This window comes from Carassius auratus, unplaced genomic scaffold (genome assembly GCF_003368295.1).
Source record: "Carassius auratus strain Wakin unplaced genomic scaffold, ASM336829v1 scaf_tig00216896, whole genome shotgun sequence".
NCBI lineage: Eukaryota > Metazoa > Chordata > Actinopteri > Cypriniformes > Cyprinidae > Carassius > Carassius auratus.
The window spans coordinates 42,501-59,304 of NW_020528790.1; the positions used below are offsets into that span (position 1 = coordinate 42,501).

At 36.4% G+C, this 16,804-nt stretch overlaps 3 non-coding genes and 5 pseudogenes across 3 annotated transcripts; all 8 read left to right on the plus strand.

Moving 5' to 3' along the window:
• Positions 1-1,387: 1,387 nt before the first annotated feature.
• LOC113099294 (5S ribosomal RNA) lies at positions 1,388-1,506 on the plus strand. Its single transcript, XR_003289373.1, has one exon. It is a non-coding gene; the product is annotated as a 5S ribosomal RNA (ribosomal RNA).
• A 368-nt stretch (positions 1,507-1,874) lies between these two features.
• LOC113099316 (uncharacterized) lies at positions 1,875-1,993 on the plus strand (annotated as a pseudogene).
• Positions 1,994-2,783: 790 nt separating this feature from the next.
• Positions 2,784-2,902, plus strand: LOC113099293 (5S ribosomal RNA). Its single transcript, XR_003289372.1, has one exon. It is a non-coding gene; the product is annotated as a 5S ribosomal RNA (ribosomal RNA).
• A 364-nt stretch (positions 2,903-3,266) lies between these two features.
• On the plus strand, positions 3,267-3,385 carry LOC113099314 (uncharacterized; annotated as a pseudogene).
• A 363-nt stretch (positions 3,386-3,748) lies between these two features.
• LOC113099315 (uncharacterized) lies at positions 3,749-3,867 on the plus strand (annotated as a pseudogene).
• A 4,689-nt stretch (positions 3,868-8,556) lies between these two features.
• Positions 8,557-8,675, plus strand: LOC113099301 (5S ribosomal RNA). Its single transcript, XR_003289380.1, has one exon. It is a non-coding gene; the product is annotated as a 5S ribosomal RNA (ribosomal RNA).
• A 2,712-nt stretch (positions 8,676-11,387) lies between these two features.
• Positions 11,388-11,496, plus strand: LOC113099318 (uncharacterized; annotated as a pseudogene).
• Positions 11,497-11,856: 360 nt separating this feature from the next.
• LOC113099313 (uncharacterized) lies at positions 11,857-11,975 on the plus strand (annotated as a pseudogene).
• Positions 11,976-16,804: the final 4,829 nt, after the last annotated feature.

Here is a 16,804-nt window from a genome sequence, read left to right on the forward strand (position 1 = left end):
CTTCAGACAGAATCGTCATTTCTATTCATTTTCCACGGATTTACGCGATCTGATGATAAACAGTCTCTCCCAGCGATCTGTGTGTGCGCAGTGGTGTCAGCTCGTGCGGTGTGTGACTCAGACTCTGATTGGGCCTTGCCAAATGTCAATCTTACAGTGTCATATATGGACACCGCCCCATCGTGTCACATGCTTCCTGCACACTTCCTGGTAGTTATCTGGCCAAAACAACACTGAAACACCTTTGTACACACGAAATATCCAAATAATAAACCCGCGATTACGATAGTAAAGCTTGGTATGAGAATTTCTTGAGATCTGGGGCGTTTTAATAAAAAAAATCGAAAATGTACATGGGAAATGCTAACTTGTGCAGCGATGAAAAAGGCTACAAATAACATATTTTTACAACAGTAAACGACCAAATTCCATCCCTGATCGCTAAAGGAAGTTATTATAAACACTCGATCGGGGTTTAAAGTGAGTTTTGAGTAAAAGTGTGTTAATAATTTCATAAATTGTCTGCTGTAGCTAGATGCTAACGTTAGCTACAATGCTACTAATAGCAGGTGCTTTTCTTCTTCATAATGCATTTTTGTCTCAATAATTCACGTAAGGTCGTAAGAAAATGTTTTGTTGTATTTTTATAGTAAGACTTTTGATAAATAAGGGCTAAATGCAAAGAGAGACTGAAGTGAGATCGCTGCTTTGTTGCTTTGTAAAGCCTGAAAAACCACAATCAAGGCTAATAAAGGTGGAATAAAAACAAAAGAATAATGATAAAAGAATAATGCGGATAATGTGTCGTACCTGGCGGAGGTGTGAAAGACTCGTTTGGTGAGAACAATACAATCATGAAACGGGCAGTTTTCACAGCCAAACACATATAAAACACACATCAGTGTTTACATGTGAGATCTTACAGAGATGACAAGTGCCATAAATCAATCTGATTAGCCTTCTCTAAAAACACACATGACATGGCCTTAGAAAATATTTCATAAAATTCACAGTTTTACAGATTCGATTATGACATTTTTTATGAAGTTTTGGAAGACTTGTGGCCTTAGCTACACTGTGTTTTCAAACTCATATCCTACATCAACAATTTTTTAAATACATTTAAAACATATGTTTTTAATATTTGTATTTTTGTTTTTATGTTTGAGCTTATATATCTCTATTATCATAACAGTCTGAGTGATTCTGATTCCTGAACAGTAAACTTTAAAGTGTCAGCTTTGTGAACAAAGGTTGATTATGTATCTAGTCAGAAAGAATCATGAGCAGAAACCTTTTTATTTTGGGTATGTCATTTCTGTCTCCATGCCAAAAAAGGGGGGTTACTAGTAAGGGGTTAAATAGCCCTCTCTTTGCAGCAGTCTTCGCTTACGGCCATACCAACCTGGCTATGCCCGATCTCGTCTGCTCTCGGAAGCTAAGCAGGTTTGGGCCTGGTTAGTACTTGGATGGGAGACCGCTTGGGAATACCAGGTGCTGTAAGCTTTTTGGAAACTTTTCACTTAGTATATAATAATTTTGCCAAAAAATAGAGTCAATGCCCGATCTCTGAATATTAGCAGGTTTGGGCCTGGTTAGTACATGGATGGGAGACTGCCTGGGAATACCAGGTGCTTCAAACTTTTTGGAAAATTTCTAGATTTATATAATAATCTTGCAAAAAAAAAAAAAAAAAAAAGAGTCAATGCCCGATCTCTGAATCTTAGCAGGTTTAGGTCTGGTTAGTACTTGGATGAGAGACTGCCTAGGAATACCAGGTGCTTTAAGCTTTTGGGTTTTCTTTCCTACTTATATAATATACTGGCGATTAGATGGGCTGGTCTTTAAATAGTCCTCTCTTTGCAGCATTTTTCGCTTACAGCCATACCAACCTGGCTATGCCCGGTCTCGTCTGCTCTCCGAAGCTAAGCAGGTTTGGGCCTGGTTAGTACTTGGATGAAAGACCACCTGGGAATACCAGGTGCTGTAAGCTTTTTGGAAACTTTTCACTTAGTATATAATAATTTTGCCAAAAAATAGAGTCAATGCCCGATCTCTGAATATTAGCAGGTTTGGGCCTGGTTAGTACATGGATGGGAGACTGCCTGGGAATACCAGGTGCTTTAAACTTTTTGGAAAATTTCACGATTTATATAATAATCTTGCAAAAAAAAAAAAAAAAGTCAATGCCCGATCTCTGAATATTATCAGGTTTGGGCCTGGTTAGTACTTGGATGAAAGACCACCTGGGAATACCAGGTGCTGTAAGCTTTTTGGAAACTTTTCACTTAGTATATAATAATTTTGCCAAAAAATAGAGTCAATGCCCGATCTCTGAATATTAGCAGGTTTGGGCCTGGTTAGTACATGGATGGGAGACTGCCTGGGAATACCAGGTGCTTTAAACTTTTTGGAAAATTTCACGATTTATATAATAATCTTGCAAAAAAAAAAAAAAAAAAAAAAAGAAAAGTCAATGCCCGATCTCTGAATATTAGCAGGTTTGGGCCTGTTAGTACATGGATGGGAGACTGCCTGGGAATACCAGGTGCTTTAAACTCTTTGGAAAATTTCACGATTTATATAATAATCTTGAAAAAAAAAAAAAAGAGTCAATGCCCGATCTCTGAATCTTAGCAGGTTTAGGTCTGGTTAGTACTTGGATGAGAGACTGCCTATAATACCAGGTGCTTTAAGCTTTTGGGTTTTCTTTCCTACTTATATAATGTACTGACGATTAGATGGGCTGGTCTTTAAATAGCCCTCTCTTTGCAGCAGTCTTCGCTTACGGCCATACCAACCTGGCTATGCCCGATCTCGTCTGCTCTCGGAAGCTAAGCAGGTTTGGGCCTGGTTAGTACTTGGATGGGAGACCGCCTGGGAATACCAGGTGCTGTAAGCTTTTTGGAAACTTTTCACTTAGTATATAATAATTTTGCCAAAAAATAGAGTCAATGCCGATCTCTGAATATTAGCAGGTTTGGGACTGGTTACTACATGGATGGGAGACTGCCTGGGAAAACCAGGTGCTTTAAACTTTTTGGAAAATTTCACGATTTATATAATAATCTTGCAAAAGAAAAAAAAAAAAGAGTCAATGCCCGATCTCTAAATCTTACCAGGTTTAGGTCTGGTTAGTACTTGGATGAGAGACTGCCTAGGAATACCAGGTGCTTTAAGCTTTTGGGTTTTCTTTCCTACTTATATAATATACTGGCGATTAGATGGGCTTCTCTTTAAATAGCCCTCTCTTTGCAGCATTTTTCGCTTACAGCCATACCAACCTGGCTATGCCCGGTCTCGTCTGCTCTCCGAAGCTAAGCAGGTTTGTGCCTGGTAAGTACTTGGATGGGAGACCGCCTGGGAATACCAGGTGCTGTAAGCTTTTTGGAAACTTTTCACTTAGTATATAATAATTTTGCCAAAAAATAGAGTCAATGCCCAATCTCTGAATATTAGCAGGTTTGGGCCTGGTTAGTACATGGATGGGAGACTGCCTTGGAATACCAGGTGCTTTAAACTTTTTGGAAAGTTTCACGATTTATATAATAATCTTGCAAAAAAAAAAAAAAAGAGTCAATGCCCGATCTCTAAATCTTACCAGGTTTAGGTCTGGTTAGTACTTGGATGAGAGACTGCCTAGGAATACCAGGTGCTTTAAGCTTTTGGGTTTTCTTTCCTACTTATATGATATACTGGCGATTAGATGGGCTTCTCTTTAAATAGCCCTCTCTTTGCAGCATTTTTCGCTTACAGCCATACCAACCTGACTATGCCCGGTCTCATCTGCTCTTGGAAGCTAAGCAGGTTTGGGCCTGGTTAGTACTTGGATGGGAGACCGCCTGGGAATACCAGTTGCTGAAAGCTTTTTGGAAACTTTTCACTTAGTATATAAGAATTTTGCCAAAAAATAGAGTCAATGCCCGATCTCTGAATATTAGCAGGTTTGGGCCTGGTTAGTACATGGATGGGAGACTGCCTGGGAATACCAGGTGCTTTAAACTTTTTGGAAAATTTCACGATTTATATAATAATCTTGCAAATAAAAAAGAGCCAATGCCCGATCTCTGAATCTTACCAGGCTTAGGTCTGGTAAGTACTTGGATGAGAGACTGCCTAGGAATATCAGGTGCTTTAAGCTTTTGGGTTTTCTTTCCTACTTATATAATGTACTGGCGATTAGATGGGCTGGTCTTTAAATAACCCTCTCTTTGCAGCAGTCTTTGCTTACGGCCAGACCAACCTGACGGCGCTAGAGAGTCTGACAGGAAGTACTGTGCAGCAGTTGGAGAGAAAGGCTCTCCCACATTTTTATTCATTTGTTTTGTTTTTGTTTAATATCAAGTTAAAAAGTTTGAAGTATTTTGTTTTTGTTAACGTCATTTTAACCCCGGGCAGTTTTAAACTGTCTGGGGTTTGAGCTATTTTATTTTGTTTGTTTGTGTTTTTTTTTTTTTTGTTTTTTTTTTGTGGCTAAGCTATTTAACAAGGATGGAAACAATGGCTAATGGATCAGATCTGGACAAGGTTTTTGAGGAAAAGAACAATGATTTTGAAGGAGACACTACTTTGGAAAAACGGTTTATGAAAAACGATGGAAAGGATTACAATGAAACATGGGCAACTGTTGTATCAAGAAGGAAAAGAAATGGAGCTGAAATGGAGAAAGGCCGCACTGAACAGCAACCAACTACACAAGGTAAAGAAAAGTTTGATACAAAAGGAGAAAAGAGACAAGAAGAATGTCGGAGAAATGAAATGATAAATAGATTAAAAGACAAAATGAAATATCAGAGGGAATACAAGAAAGAAACAACACTGACAATGACTGTGGAAAATCCAGAAAAACTAACTGCCATCATGATAATTAAAGCTATTGAGGACATTACTGGAAAAGGTAAACTATATGGACTAAGGAAAAAAAATGACTTCGAGTATGAGCTTACATTGGAGAATCAACTAGACTGTGACAATTTATTGAATGGACTACTATTGAATGGACAAATGTGTAAAATAAGCAAACTTTGTGAAATGGAGAGGGTCGTTTCTTTTTTACGTTTGCCAAATTATATCAATGACAAGGATGTACTACAAAAACTGCAAAGCTGGGGAGTTACACCGATACTGCCGTTGAGAAGGAGGTATTACCCAGGGACAATGGTGGCAGATGGGACAAGATTTATTCGAGTCAAATTCCCTAAGGACGTGGTGTCCCTTCCATATAACACCAGTTTTGAAACAGAGGAAGGAATACAGTTCGTCAGAGTCATTCATGATCAGCAAGTAAAAATATGCAGAATATGTTCAAGTGCTGAACACGAAAAGAAAGACTGCCCTCTACTAACATGCAGAGAATGCCTGGAGCAGGGGCATTATGCGCGGGACTGTACAGCCCTGCGGTGCCAAGGCTGCAGAAAGGCATTGCCAACATGCGCATGTGAAACGGATGAAGAGGAACATGAGGAAATGGAAATGGAGATGCATAATGAAGTGGAGCATTTGGAGGAGGCTGATAAAGAAAATACATCACAAAAAACAAGTGGATTAACAAAGGATGTACTGAGCAGTGAAGGAGAGGAAGAAGAAGAGGAAGAAGAAGAAGAGGAAACAAGTGAGAATGAGCAGAATGGGGAAGAAAAAGTGATGACTGGACTACAACAATCTGTGAAAAATGTGGAGCAGGATGCAATGGTAAATAAAGAAGATAATAATGGAACAAAGGATAGTACAATCCCGGAAGAGGTAAGCGACATTGGGGAGAGAAAAAAAAGTTTTTTGAGCAGGGGGACTAAAGGGAAAACAACAGGACAAATAAACATTGAAAAGGTCTTGGAAAGACAAAGAATAAGACGAGAATCTAAAGAAAAAAAGAAGAAGAAAGTAGAGATAATTGCTTTAAAAGATGTTGATTTGAGAGAGACTGAACAAAAGTGATGTGGGTTTTGTTTCGCATTTATATTTTTCTTTTTTTGTTTATGAGTCAGTTGAAACTAGTGTCAATCAATGCAAGAGGATTGTCAACTAGGACTAAATTTGAAAATGTACTCTATTTAACAAAGAAGAGTGATATAATATGTATACAAGAAACTGGATGGAATGAAGACATTGTTAATGGTTTTAAGAAAATATGGGATGGAGAATTTTTTTACAATAATGACCCAAACAGGAAAAAATGAGTAGCAATTTTAATTAGAAGGGGAGTGACAGAAAAAGCAACAGAAATGTTCACAGATAATGTAGGAAGATTGTTAGTAGTTAAAGTCAAAAGCAAAGAAGAAGAATTAACGATATGTACAATTCATGCACCAAATGACCGTTTAGAAAGAGTCATCTTTTTTAAAAATTTAAATGTTTTAATGGATGGTTATACAAAAGGAATTTTAATTGGGGATTTTAATACTATTTTGGAAAGAATTGATGTGGAGGATTATATGGTATATAGATCAGATGTGGGAAGAACTGAATTAAAGAAAATGATGGAAAAACACAAATTTTTAGATATATGGCGGGAAAGAAACAGAGTAAAAAGAAAATATTCCAGAAGGCAAATTGTGAACACAGTATTAAAGCAAAGTAGACTTGATTTGGTTTTATGTAACAGACAGCTAGAACTATTTATATCAAAAGTATTTTATAAAAGGTTCAGTGAAAGTGATCATGATTTTTTAAATGTAATAATTGATTTTAGTGGAGTAGAGAGAGGTCCAGGGGTGTGGGTTTTAAATGCTGAACTTTTAAAAAAACGAGTCTTACAAAATGGAAATAGAAAATGTCATAATAAATAGTATAAACAATATTCTATATGATGAAGAAAAAAGTTTGTGGTGGGATAATTTGAAAAAAGTTATGAAAAAAATATCCATTGAATATTCAAAAAGATTGCAAAAGACAAAGAAAAGTAAAGAAAGATTTTTAAATAAGGAATGGGAAGAAGAAATGAAAAAGATGTCTGAAGGAAAGATGGATGTGACAAAAATAGTGTTTTTAGAAGAACAATTTAAGAAAATAGAGGAGGAAAAGTGCAGGGGAGCTAAAATTAGAAGCAGAGCGAAAAATACAGTAGAGGGAGAAAGAAGTACAAAATTCTTTTTTGAGTTTGAGAAATCAAGAAAACATGCAGAATTGATCAAAAGTATATTACAAGATGGGAAAGTTGTGAAGGAAAAACAAGGTATTTTAAAAGAAGTGAATGATTTTTATACTACCTTATTTAAAAAAGATAATATAAATGTGAAAGATGAAGAATATTTATTGAATCAAATTCAAGTTCAAGTAAATGAAGAAGATAAAAGAATGTGTGATAAGGATATAAATGAAGAGGAAATTGAAGAGGTTATAGACCAGTTGAAGAATGGGAAAAGTCCAGGACTAGATGGCTTAACATCTGAGTTTTACAAAGTTTTTAAACATGTTTTAATACCTATTCTGCACAATTTATTTGCTGATACTTTTAAGCAGAAAAAAATGAGTGAAAGCATGAAGACAGGAATGATAAAAATTATCTATAAGAATAAAGGAGATAAAGATCATCTTAAAAATTACAGACCGTTGAGTATGCTAAATACTGACTATAAGATTTTGGCTAAGATCATGGCAAACAGACTGAAAAAAGTGATTCCAAACATCATAACAACAAATCAGGCATATGGTGTCTTAAATAGAGATATATCAGACATAGTAACAAATATTAGAGACTTAATGTGGTATATGAAAGAAAAAGGTGAAGGAGGGTATTTAATTAGCATAGATTTGGAAAAGGCTTTCGACAGAGTAGAGCATAAATATTTGTTTGACTTAATTGAAAAATTTGGATTTGGGAGGAATTTTATAACATGGATGAAATGTTTCTATACTGACATTTTAAGTTGTATTAAAGTAAATGGGTTTTTAACTGATTATATTGAAATTTCGAGGTCTATAAGGCAGGGCTGTCCTTTATCGGCATTACTTTATACTTTAGTTGCTGAACCATTAGGAATAGCAATTAATAAAGAAAAACAAATACAAGGAATTTTAGTTGAAAATGGTGTAATGCAACAAAAAATTTTCCAATATGCAGATGACACGACTGTTTTTAAAGGATTTAAAGAGTATCGAAAAAGCAATGTTAATTTTTGAAAAATATTGTAGCGGAACAGGAGCTAAAGTCAATAAAGAAAAGACTGAGTATATGAGGATAGGGAAGGTGGATACTTTGGGAAGACAATGGGAATTTAAAGAGCAGAAGAACCAATTAAAGATTTTAGGAGTTATACTTGGGAAAGATGAAATGAAAACAAGAGACCTGATTTGGGAGGAGGTTATAGGCAAAATGGAAAAAAGACTTAACTTTTGGAAACAAAGAGAATTGTTTTTAAAAGGGAAAGTATTAGTTCTAAATTCTTTATTCCTGTCTAAGATGTGGTATATTTTAAGTGTGGTTAGTCTGCCAGCATGGGCTTACAAAAGAATAAAAACTTATATTTTAAAGTTTTTATGGGATGATAAGCCAGCAAAATTTAGATTGGCGATTAGATTGGCTTCTCTTTAAATAGCCCTCTCTTTGCAGCATTCTTCGCTTACAGCCATACCAACCTGGCTATGCCCGGTCTCGTCTGCTCTCGGAAGCTAAGCAGGTTTGGGCCTGGTTAGTACTTGGATGGGAGACCGCCTGGGAATACCAGGTGATGTAAGCTTTTTGGAAACTTTTCACTTAGTATATAATAATTTTGACAAAAAATAGAGTCAATGCCCGATCTCTGAATATTAGCAGGTTTGGGCCTGGTTAGTACATGGATGGGAGACTGCCTGGGAATACCAGGTGCTTTAAACTTTTTGGAAAATTTCACGATTTATATAATATTCTTGCAAAAAAAAAAGTCAATGCCCGATCTCTGAATCTTACCAGGCTTAGGTCTGGTAAGTACTTGGATGAGAGACTGCCTAGGAATACCAGGTGCTTTAAGCTTTTGGGTTTTCTTTCCTACTTATATAATGTACTGGCGATTAGATGGGCTGGTCTTTAAATAACCCTCTCTTTGCAGCAGTCTTTGCTTACGGCCATACCAACCTGGCAACGCTAGTGAGCCACACAGGAAGTGAGTTGGCAGTTTGTAGTAGGCAGTAGGTGAGAGAGGCTCACCTTGTGTTTTTTGTTTTGTTTTATCTGCGTAAAGATTTATTTCTTTTGCAACTTATTGATTTTTGTTTTTTATAGTTTTTACACTTCCCAGCAGCAGTTTGCTGTCTGGGGAGAAATTTTTCTTTTGTTTGAAAAATGGATGGATTACATGGCAAAGAAGTGGACATGGCAGGAGGAAGACGAGTGCTAACAGACAAAGAAATGGATAAAGGACAACGAGATGGACAAGGACGAATGGATTATAACAAGAGGATTTACTCTAAAGAGGCTACAGTAATTGTTGACATGGCGGATCAGAGAGATGCAAGAGCAGAGGACATTATCAAAGCAGTGAACGAAAGGATTGGAGGAGGAAAGATTCTAGCAGTCAGACCAAGGCAAGTAAAAGAATATGAAATTACACTGATAAACAGGGAGGCGTGCGATGGATTAGATGAAGGATTAATGATAAAAGGAAAACTGTGTGAGATTCGACAACTGAAAACAAGGGAGTATGTGGTTTCTTTCATACATTTGCCAGCCTATATTGAGGACTCTGACATTTTAATTAAATTACAAAATTGGGGCGTAACACCTGTTTCAGACATTATAAGAAGAATGTATCCAGGCCCAGACATTGCGGATGGTACAAGGTACCTAAGGGTGAAATTTCCTAAAGAAGTAGTGTCTCTGCCATACAGTACAAAGTTTGATACGGAGGAGGGAACACAGTATTTAAGGATCATGCATGATCGTCAGGTTAAAACCTGTCGATTGTGCATGAATCAGGGACATGTGTTCAAAGACTGTCCAGATTTTAAATGTCATCAGTGCAATGGCTCAGGGTCATTACGGAAGGGATTGCGATGCAATTAAGTGCCCGGATTGCAGAAAGGTGATCATAAGATGTGAGTGTTGGATGGAGAATGAAATTCAAAATAAAGAGTCAGAAGGTGTAGGAGGGGGAATGTCAAATGAAACTGAATTACAAAATGGTGGAGAGAATGAGGAAGAAGATGGTGTGAATAAAGAGGCTATTGTGGAAAATAAGAAGGAATTGGAAGAGAAAAGGCTGGAAGGAGAAATGGACAAAGGAATATTGACATCACAGGAAGTAACACAAGGGGTATTGGAGGAAATGGAGAACCAAGGATTAAAAGAAAAGGAGGAGGAAATGCAAGAGATAACTGAAGAGGAGAAAGAAATGGAATTGGAAGAGAAAAGGCTGGAAGGAGAAATGGACAAAGGAATATTGACATCACATGAAGTAACACAAGGGGCATTGGAGGAAATGGAGAACCAAGGACTAAAAGAAAAGGAGGAGGAAATGCAAGAGATAACTGAAGAGGAGAAAGGAGTGGACAGAATGGATGATAGAAAGGACAAAAGGGTGACATTAAGAAGGAGAACACTTAAGGTAATACCAAATGTGAATGTGGCCAGAAAAAAAAGACTTTTTAGGGAAAAATACAGTAAGAGGAAACATTTGTTTGAGAATAAATTTCAAGTGTTGAGGGAAGATGAGGAGGAGGAGGTAGACTAAGAATACAATGTTTGGTTTAAATTTGTATTATTATTTATTATTATAATGTTTTTAAACATTGTATCATGTTATGCTAATGCCTAAATTGTATTTCAAAAAGAAAAATGGGGATAATAGGTTATTTATTGAATGTAAAGTGAAATAAATGTATTTGGTGTTTAGAGAAATGGCTTTTATCAAACCTGTGGCAAATAATTATTGTTTTTGTTTGTTATGCTACTGTGGAAAATGTGTACAATGTTTTTAATGTAATATTTTAAATTTGTTAATAAAAAAAAAAAAAAAAAGGCTATGCCCGATCTCGTCTGCTCTCGGAAGCTAAGCAGGTTTGGGCCTGGTTAGTACTTGGATGGTAGACCGCCTGGGAATACCAGGTGCTGTAAGCTTTTTGGAAACTTTTCACTTAGTATATAATAATTTTTCCAAAAAATAGAGTCAATGCCCGATCTCTGAATATTAGCAGGTTTGGGCCTGGTTAGTACATGGATGGGAGACTGCCTGGGAATACCAGGTGCTTTAAACTTTTTGGAAAATTTCACGATTTATATAATAATCTTGCAAAAAAAAAAGAGTCAATGCCCGATCTCTGAATCTTACCAGGCTTAGGTCTGGTTAGTACTTGGATGAGAGACTGCCTAGGAATACCAGGTGCTTTAAGCTTTTGGGTTTTCTTTCCTACTTATATAATGTACTGGCGATTAGATGGGCTGGTCTTTAAATAACCCTCTCTTTGCAGCAGTCTTTGCTTACGGCCATACCAACCTGGCTATGCCTGCTCTCGGAAGCTAAGCAGGTTTGGGCCTGGTTAGTACTTGGATGGTAGACCGCCTGGGAATACCAGGTGCTGTAAGCTTTTTGGAAACTTTTCACCTAGTATATAATAATTTTGCCAAAAAATAGAGTCAATGCCCGATCTCTGAATATTAGCAGATTTGGTCCTGGTAAGTACATGGATGGGAGACTGCCTGGGAATACCAGGTGCTTTAAACTTTTTGGAAAATTTCACGATTTATATAATAATCTTGCAAAAAAAAAAAAGAGTCAATGCCAGATCTCTGAATCTTAGCAGGTTTAGGTCTGGTTGGTACTTGGATGAGACACTGCCTAGGAATACCAGGTGCTTTAAGCTTTTGGGTTTTCTTTCCTACTTATATAATGTACTGACGATTAGATGGGCTGATCTTTAAATAGCCCTCTCTTTGCAGCAGTCTTCGCTTACGGCCATACCAACCTGGCTATGCCCGATCTCGTCTGCTCTTGGAAGCTAAGCAGGTTTGGGCCTGGTTAGTACTTGGATGGGAGACTGCCTGGGAATACCAGGTGCTTTAAACTTTTTGGAAAATTTCACGATTTATATAATAATCTTGCAAAAAAAAACAAAAAAAAAAAACAAAGTCAATGCCCGATCTCTGAATATTAGCAGGTTTGGGCCTGGTTAGTACATGGATGGGAGACTGCCTGGGAATACCAGGTGCTTTAAACTTTTTGGAAAATTTCACGATTTATATAATAATCTTGCAAAAAAAAACAAAAAAAAAAAACAAAGTCAATGCCCGATCTCTGAATATTAGCAGGTTTGGGCCTGGTTAGTACATGGATGGGCAACCTGGTCTCACAGAATTCCGTGAAATGTCCACGGGTCCTTAACTCAAAATCCGTGAAGCCATCACGGAATTGCCCCAAATTCCGTAACCCGGCCACGGATATTTCTCCAACGCAAGTCAATGACACTGACCTTCCGTGGTCCACACACGGATACCCGTTTCAATGAAGGAGTACAGAACTCGCTGAACGGACGTGCTTTCTCATTTGGAAACGCAACATTTGACATATTTGTTTCTTTTCCAATATCAAATGCCATAATGACATTAACCAGACAGCTGTTGTAGTTATTGCATTGTCCTGTCATCATAAAAATTACGTTTGTTTCAGTTACAAAAGTCCCGTGATGGCACGGACCTCCACAACCTGACCTCACTCACTTGTTTAGGAACTTACAAGCTTTTCGTCGACACTGTTGCAATGGAATGTAATTAACTTGGCATTTTTTCTCGTCCTGTCATCATAAAATCCAGTTTGATGGCGTTTTACACACATTTTGGCTATAGTCAGAACTAAAATCTGTGATAGGAGCACAGAGTGAGTCTGTGCTTAGATCACGGATAACTCTAACGCAAGTCAATGACACTCATCTTCCGTGGTCCGTACACGGATCGTTTCAGTGATGGAGTACAGACCTCACTCAATGGACGTGCTATCTCATCTGGAAACGCAACATTTGAAGTATTTATTTTTTTCAACACCAAATACCATGAACAACCTGACTGTTATTGTAACTATTGCATTGTCCTGCCATCATACAGATTCATTTTGATTCTGTTAGCCTAACTAAAATCTGTGATACGAGCACGGAGTGAGTCTGTGCTGAGATCACGGATAACTCTAACGCAAGTCAATGACACTCATCTTCCGTGGTCCACACACGGAAACCCAGTCTCACGGCAGTTCGTGATTTTGTCACGTAATTTAATCTATTTATTCGTGGCAGGCACACGTTTATTTCCTTATTTTCATGATTGCAGCACGTTTTTTTAAACTAATGCATTTCAACTGGAGGCATCTTTCGTGCATCAGCACAATATTTTCTGATTAATTATTATTATTATTATTAAATTTTTCACAGGACAACAGAAGAAACTCACTGAAACTTGAAAAAAAAATCGGAGCTTAACTTACTGTACAAAACTGAGCAACATACTGTATTGCTGGTGACAAAAACACATTAAAACTTTTTTAGCTGTAAAATGCGCAATGGTTCTTTTTTTTACTTTTCATTGATTTTTATTTTTTTCATAGGCCTAGATTTAATTTTTTTTTATTACAGAATTCAATATCAAGTCCTTGACACATAACTGTAACACATTTTCACATTAAGAAACAATTTAGTTTAAATAAAAAGAACAAAAAATATCTAAAAATAAATAAATTATTTATTAGCGATAGGCCTACAGATTTATTTTTTTTATTTATTTTTTTATTTTTTTACTTTAGACTCTAAAGTTAAAAGTTTTTATTAAGGCTATTGTAAAGGCTTCTTAAAATGATGTCGCTGATGAGCCTCTGATCGCTGTCAGATTCTGTGATATGAATGTCCGCTAATGGGTTTAGAATGAGCCCCGCTCGGCCCGTGTTCTGGCTTACTGTAATATTTCACCTGTAATAAGACCGAAATAATATAATTAAAATAAAGAAACATGATAATATGATAACATCTAAATAAATGTTGATAGATTTAGCGTTATAGTTTTAAAAATATTAATAAACAGCAAATCAACACAGAAAGACCTAAATAATAATAATACATAATTAATAAACAGCGCCGCCCCTCCCACTACGCGCATCACGCGCTGTGCGTCAACCCCAAAGCGTCAAAAACTGAAGCGTGGTCAAGCGCCTCTAGCGTCACTGACATGAGATGTTTATCGCTTTGAAATCACGTTCAAGAAGTCTCATTCAGCACACATCGCGATACTTTCCATCAGTTTGCAAGAGCCGCAGGTTGGGTGAGTTATACAGTCTATGGTGAGTAGTAGTAAATATGCTCTTTTAATGCCTGTCCTAAAACGTATTCTGTCTTCTTTATTAATCAGATGAGCGCCTTATGTTTACTCTCTGTATTACATCGGTCATCCGAGGCTGTCTTTGAGTTTCATTGTGTTTAACTAAATGAACACAGCTGCTAACTGGTTAAACTCTATCGGTCACGTGACGTGACGTGACGTGCCACAGACCTGGGATCCGTTTTATATTAATTTCAGGTTCAAAGATGTAAGTTGTATTTGTAGTAAAATCATGGTAACCATGACACCTACAAAAGTAGGTAAAACCCAGTAAACAAGACATTTACCATGTTTTTGTTTTTGTTTTGTTTTTTTACCACAGTAACTGTAGCTTTACTGTAGTATAGTAATGGCACATTAATCACCAAATTAACTATAGTTGTACCACTGTAATGGTAGTGTTTTAATGTGCTTTTATATGACTTATTTCACAGTAATCACATTTACTGTACCATGCTTGTAATACCTTTTTAATGTAAAAAAAAAAAAAAAAAAAAAAAAAAAAACATTTTTCCCATCTTGCAGTTCAATTCATATTTGTTTATATCTTAAATATTTTGCTCACAGATCACTATTAACATTCTGTATATAATTCTGTTTTATTTTCTTTCCCCTTGTATTAATCTTTTAGCTGAAAAGACGTAAAGTAAGCAGTCACCCCAGTGGTGTTTGTGGAGAGGTATTCCTTCAGAAATGGAGAAGACAGAAAGCTGCAGAGGCAGGTTGGTCTGTTATAGTTTGTCCCTTTTATCAAACATTCCTGTTGTTATCATTTGCACAGCATTTTGTTGTTTCTTAAACTGTTGTACGGTCCAAATACCCACACTTGCCATCTTTGCACATTTCCTTTATTTGGCCCAAGTGAGCATGAAGATCACAATGTGTGTCGATCTTAACATGACAAAGTTCGTTTCAACTTTGTATTTTAAAAGAAACTTCTAAATGTCTTTTCAATAGTCCCTAATAATACATTTTAATGCGCTTTTCTAGAACCCAAAGCGCTAAAATTAGCGCCCTATTAACCCTATTAAAGATGACAATTTATTTTGTGGTGCTTCTAATTAAGTGATAAAAAGAAGTTACAAATGATGTACAAAATAAATATACTTTTCTGTGCACCAAGAAAACATGCAACACTTTGTTTTACTACTAAATTAGTCTCAATTTCTAATTATTATAATTAATATTTCACAAACATTGGAAAGTTGACTGACCTCCTGTGAGATCTCTGCAAAAAGTCTCACATTAATTCCAAAACATGATGCATGATGGGATACACTAAGCGTTGTATAGCGCTCCGGAGCAGTATTGGAGAGGTTTAGTGTGTGTTAAGGACACCATGCTTTGGCATTATTAAGACCGGGGACAGTCTCATAGTCACGTACACACACTCTCAAGTGAATAAGACCTCAAGTGTGGGTATCTGGAAAGGGGAAAAGTCTTTAAAATGATCCCTAAATACAGTCCCACATCAAAGTCTTAATAATTCACTAATGCTTTCATGGTCTAAAAAATAATGTATGTAAGTAATGTATAAGTTAAAGTATATAGTAATGTATAAGTTGCATGTAATGAAATAATATTTCCTTTCTTTCTGTCTTACAGGATTGTTTGCAGATAATGCTGTTCTTCTTTTTCAGAAGTTTTTGGGGAGCCAACCCTCACAAACCTTCCTAAAAACTAAAAGAGCTATTACTGAGTCTCAGCGACTCTTGCCACGATCAGCTCTTCCCAGGTACATTTGTTTACTCATCAAATGCTCTGGTCTGAATCTTACTTTAAATTAACTTAATTATATGTTTAATGAGAAATATTGCTCATTGCACACAGAGTAAGATTATCTTGTTTCACAGAAGAGAAGGAAGACCAAGGAAATGATTTGCTCAGGATGAGAAATGAAGATGGTCATCTTGTGCTCAAGCAAACAGAAGTCCTCTGGTATGTGTGTGTTGAAGCAATGCTGTGTTACAGGACTTTATGATGATCTCTCACAGGACTGGTCATGTCAGCCGTAATTATTCTTTCCAATGTTTTTATATTTATTTTATTTTATTTGATACAGCTATAATAATTATAGGATGTTAGCAAAGTTTGACTGGAACATTTTTAATCTAAAGTTTAAAAAAAAACACCACCTGTTATTCTTAAAAGCATACAAGTGTCATAAAAGTGGTTTAATTGATATAAACACCAATTGACATTATCTCACTGTTTTATGAATGTTGTGTTATAAATTGTGAATTGATAGTTGATTGGTTTGAGCAAAGCCTTACACTGCACAGACTAAAACACATTTGTGAGAGAAGTCATTAGCTCTGGAGAAAGACTCTAGAGGAAGAAAACACATTTACTGCAACAAAAGATGAATTCTAGAGTCTCTGAGAAGTACACATGCTAATGGAGTCTCATGGGCAAGTCCTTTGCCTCTGTAACTTTTTCTAAATTCTTGCATAATGAAATTGTTTATTGCAGTATTTTAACAATTTTACTTTGTACAGATGATCTCATCAACCAAATGAGGGGTTTTGACCAAGTGATGCT